This window comes from Mycetomoellerius zeteki, unplaced genomic scaffold (genome assembly GCF_001594055.1).
Source record: "Mycetomoellerius zeteki isolate Tzet28-1 unplaced genomic scaffold, Tzet1.0 scaffold558, whole genome shotgun sequence".
NCBI classification, from domain to species: domain Eukaryota; kingdom Metazoa; phylum Arthropoda; class Insecta; order Hymenoptera; family Formicidae; genus Mycetomoellerius; species Mycetomoellerius zeteki.
This window is the reverse complement of record NW_017257564.1, coordinates 40,127-45,756: the sequence shown is the minus strand read 5'-3', so window position 1 is coordinate 45,756 and position 5,630 is coordinate 40,127. Positions and strand designations below refer to the sequence as shown.

The window sequence follows — 5,630 nt, the reverse complement described above, 5'->3', positions numbered from 1 at the left end:
CAAGCTTGGCCCTTTTCCACGACCTGGGGAAAATTCCTTCCCTGAGGCAGCTCGTAAATAGCTGCCTCAGCCTCCCCCCGATTACTGGGGCCGCGGCTGCCCATATTCTGCCGGGCACGCCGTCGGGCCCCGGAGCTCGGGGTCTGCCCTTGAGGCGGGCGAAGGCCTGCGCCATCTCCTCCCCGGAGACGCCCAGCTCCTCGAGCCATCCCTCCGGCGGTGCCGCCCTCTCCGGGATTTCCCTCTCCCTTGTCGGGAAGAGGGCGGTCACCACCTCGCCGAGGAACCGGACGTCCAGGGTTTCCGCTATCGGGGGGGCCCATGGTCGTAGTTTATTTGTTACGATCTTGTAGGGCCTCCCCCACGGATCCCTGTCCAGGGAGGAAACCAACTCTCGCCAAGCGTTGGCCTTCGCCCGCCTGATAGCCGTTCTGAGGGAGCTCCGCGCGCCTCGGAGTCCCTCAGCGGCCGCTTCCATTTCCGCGCCGATGCCGCGCCGCCTGGCGCGAGTGTGCGTTCGCCGGGCGGCTACGGTGGCCCTGCGAAGCTCAGCGAGTTCTTCGGACCACCAGTAAGCCGCCCTTCTGCACATGGGGCCACCCTTAATTAACAAGTACATCTGAATTAATTTGCATATCTGCCTCGTTTGGCCACTTGACATATGTACTCAACAATGAAGCTAATGTTCTAATTACGTTTTCAAAACAATAATGTGCTCTACTGGGAGCCATGTCAAATCTATCTCCGACTGCCAAAAATGATTCTGCTTTTGCTAATATCCAAACTGTGCTACTTGTTTTTGTAATGGAACAACATATAATAATATTCTTTTTCCATATGCTATCCAATAATGTTCATAAGCCGCTATAAATTATAAAATAACATCAATATAATTATAAAAATATGTACATCAACATAATTTATTTCATTACATAATAAAATATTTTAACGCACTGCACAAAGTATAATTTTTAATGATTATAAATAGAGGATCGTTTTGCTTCCATATCTTTGTATAAATATAAATGTAAAAAATAACATTCGGAAATTTATTATTTTCATACAATGTACAGACCTCCATTGATGCAGGTCCGAAAATGTGAGCGGAAATCGTTTAAATTGTATTGTGGAATTGTTACTTCAAAGTAATTTCTGTTACGAATATGTACTTTTCTGCGATTATGCAATATACAGTTTTCAAATAAATCATAATGAGCGATTATTTGCATGATGTTGTTATCATTTTCAGTCTCGATTATATACATAAAAATATGTTGTAAATTCATTTTCTATGGCAAAATAACCTCTTCTCAAAAAGTTAACCTATAACTTTAATTTTACTTTTCTAAAAGTAACTTGCAATCCTAAAACAGGTTGAAAAATCATTAATATAAATAAATTTATATATTTATTATAATATTTATATTGTAGAATATTGCTCATTTATACATATACTTTAATATTATATTTTTTACTTACATATTTGTCAGTACTCTTCTCTAGGGATAATAGAGGAATATGATAAAATTTTACGCTCACAAAGATGGCGACCGCTCACTGTGAGCAGCTAGTGAGCGCTTGCATCCAATACACGATTCTAGAGTGCTCACTGATCGCTCAGTGAGCGATCGTCGTACTGAATGCACCCATTGGCCGCATTCAGCAGAAAAGAGCGCTACTAGAGCGCTCACAGAGGGAGCGCTTAATTTCTCTGAATGCTCTGCTGCAACGTAACCTAACATATGATTATCTTATTTTCCGTTACATTTGTCTTTATTGTCATCTCTACATTGATAATGACCCAATAGAGGTTGAAACGTTTGTTATTGCTTTGTTTTCATATTGTTTTTCATAATTAAACTAACTAATGACATATTTTTAACATCAATTTTATTGTCAGTTATTTTTGACTCGTAGCCCTTTTTCTACACTTACATTTTTTTATAAGTTATAATAACGAATTAAACATTTATAATTTATACAATTTTTATATTTCAGACATTACTAAATGTAATTGGAAATCATTTTCTAAATGCAGATATACAACCATATAACAATATTCCTCTTTTAAAAAGGATATTGTTTACTATATACAACCATATAACAATATTCCTCTTTCAAAAAGGATATTGTTTACAATTTGGTTGCTGAGTAAGCAAGAGTCATTTCTCGCAGTTGGTGATCGATTCGGTATACCAACAAGTTCCGGACATAATATTTTTAAATACATTGTTAACGCTTTTGTAGAATTAATGCCACAATACGTAAAATGGCCAAACATTGAACATCAAGCTGTGTCGTCGCAAGTATTATCATACATCAAGAATTTATATTTTATAAATTTCTTATGACCATACAAACGTATGTTAATTAGGAATTATTTCATATTTTAGATATTTGAAGAACGTTCTCATGGCATAAGTAACGTTATTGGGGCCATTGATGGCTGCCATATCCCGATAAAGCAACCAGTTAGTAATGCAACTGATTTTTTTAACAGAAAACAATTTCATTCGATTATATTACAAGGTAAAGGCAAACATTAAAATTTTTTTAAGTTAAAAGTGAAATTAAACAGTTTTTACTTTATAGTAATAAGGAGAACATTGTCTTGCAGGAGTTTGTGATCATTCCAAACGTTTTATTGATGTATTTATTGGAATGCCGGGAAGAATGCACGATGCACGTGTATTCAGAAATAGTCTACTTTTTCAGAAGTTGATAGATCAACAAAATCCACTTCTTCAGCGCAATCAACATTTGATTGGAGATTGTGCCTATCCTTTGATGATCAATCTAATGACTCCATTTCGGGATAATGGACGCCTTCTTCCATCTCAAGTGTGCTACAATATGAAATTGAGTAAAATTCGTTCAATTATTGAACAAACATTTGCATTCTTAAAAGGAAAATTTCGACGTCTCAAATATTTAGATATAGCCGATACAGAATTCGGTAATAATATAATAGCCGCTGTATGTATGCTCCATAATTTTATAATTGACAATGGAGATGTATACAACGATATGGATGAGGATGATGATGATGATGATTCTACCCATGCCCTTTCTAATTCATGCCCATGCATTAGAAACAACTGAACATGTATCTGTGGCTCGGGAAGCAGTTGAAAAAAGAAATTATATTGTAAATAATTTATAAATTAAGTATATAAAGTAATGAAAATAACTCAAAGTATACAAAGTAATAAAGTGTTAATAAAGTAAACAAACATATATATGTAAAAATAAAAATTTATTATTAACATTACATAGTTACATTTTCGTAAGAAATTGTTTCAAAAGTTCATTTCTTTCTTTTTGAATCGAATTGTTTTCTTCGACACTTTTTGTTAACTGTTCTATCGCTTTTATTCGTTCCTCCTCAACTGCAACCAATTTTTTTCTCATATTGTAAACCTGCTTTGAATCTCGCCTTTTTTGGACACTTTTTAATGGATATTTAGAAACTGAATCTGACATTTCTGAACTCTGCCCATTGTTCAAATATTCATTTTCTGACGTGCAAATAGAATTATTACTATTGACATTAATATCTAATTCTATAAATGAATCAGCAGCAATCGGATTAGACAATGGCGAAGATCTTGCATTTGACTGTAGAGTAGGAGTGCAGTTCATTGAGAGACCACTTTGTATTGGTGTAACCATTGCAGGTGCAAGTTGTGGAGAAGGTGTGGATCGGCTGAAATTTATCGAAATGCTGCTTGGGCTATTTTGTGTTGGTATAACCTTTGCAGGTGCAAGCTGTGGAGAAGGTGTGGATCGGCTAAAATCTGTTGAAATGCTGCTTGGACTATTTTGTGTTGGTATAACCTTTGCAGGTGCAAGCTGTGGAGAAGGTGTGGATCGGCTAAAATCTGTTGAAATGCTGTTTGGTCTTGACACAGTTGTAAATGCCTGGTTTGTGACTTGACTGAACGAAGATATTGTCGAACCGAAGTTTATGGTCCGATCGTCAGAAAATATATCTTCAAAAGTATCATAATATTCCCACGTAATTCTTCCCCTTCCTGTTGAGGTTTTTTTATTATTATCTTTAATAGTACGGTAAGTTTTCTTTAAGTTCCGTAGTTTTCGATCAAGAATATCCTCGTTTACATCCGTATAACCCATTTTTTGCATTTCCTTCATAATATCCGTCCACAATGTCCTTTTTCTAATTTTTGGATTACGGAACTTGATTTTGCGTTCCTTAAAAAGTTTCAACAAAAGCTTTGTACTTCGGACTGTCCAAGTACAGTGCATCGTACTTTCCTCGTCTGATGTATTAACAGAATCTGAAATATAAAATACACATTATAATGAAATAAAATACAATCAAATTTATGTATAACATAATTATGCATGATAAATTGATTACTAATTGATTATATATGAATAAATATTTCATTTAGATTACTTACTACTTGTCATGCGATCATTTAGACCTTCAGTTTGGGAGATGCTATCATTCGAAGGTTCATCGCATGCAGTAGCTTCCAAGCAACCCACGTTGGTTTCCATATATGAATTAAAAAAATTGGAATCTGAAAGAGATTGTTTAATCATTATTACTATTAACGTCACAAAAATTCGAATTTTACTTGTTAAGCAATTCCAAAGCAAAATATATTACAAATTTCAGCTTACAACTTAATATATTTGTGGTTAATTGTACGTACCACTATTTAATTGATTGTGAACCTCTAAAGATTCCACAACATTATATTGCAAGCCATTATAATTATATTCACACTCGATATATTCAGTCATTATGATAAAATTTAGTTTAAAAGTATCACTTTTACAAACACAAATGATATACATGTGATAAGTAGCGATCAGTTCCATCGAAGTAGCGACAAAAATTTCCGCTCAATAAGATGGCGTCCGCTCCCACAACATGTTGAGAGAGCGATGCGAAAAGTGCGCCATTCAGCGGATAGTTCCGTAGCGCTCTTTTCTGCTGAATGCGCCCATTGACTGTTCATGAGTAAGCAAGTCTACCAACTGTGAAACACAAAATACTTCGCGAATATTTCGCGTTAAAACGTTGGTATATTGAATCTTTTCTTGTTTGACACATTTCATAATGCATCTCAGTTTCTCTTTTTAACTTTCATAATTTCTGTCTTAAATTAAATAGTGGAAAAAATTAAATGAAAAATGACACTGTTAATAACCAATATGGAATAAGTAAAAGGATATCAGTGCAGTAAATATCAAGTGTCATATATAATTAATTATGAAATTACTATGGTAATTAAAATTGTAATATATACATATTGTAAATATATACATGTATTTTTGTTAATATCAAAATACAATATACACAACGCATGCAGCCTATCTATAATTTTTGCTTAACTGCGCTGGAAATAATTTTTTTCATTTTTTTCTCTTTTTTCTTTGCATTGTTTATCGCGTATGATCGTCTATTTATTTCTCGAACTCTTATATATGTACGAGTTTTTATTAGATATTGCAGCATTTCATTAGGTATTACGTTGCGACCGAGTCCAGGACCCGTCCGCGGCTCCAGGTCGCACACATGGGGACGACGAAAAACGGACAGCCACCGAGAATCGAAGCGGCGGCGGATTAATTTTGTAACAACCTAACTTTAT

The 5,630-nt window shown here is 35.3% G+C and overlaps 1 pseudogene; it reads left to right on the top strand.

Moving 5' to 3' along the window:
• The first annotated feature begins 1,543 nt into the window (after nt 1-1,543).
• On the top strand, nt 1,544-2,867 carry LOC108727880 (putative nuclease HARBI1; annotated as a pseudogene).
• Nucleotides 2,868-5,630: the final 2,763 nt, after the last annotated feature.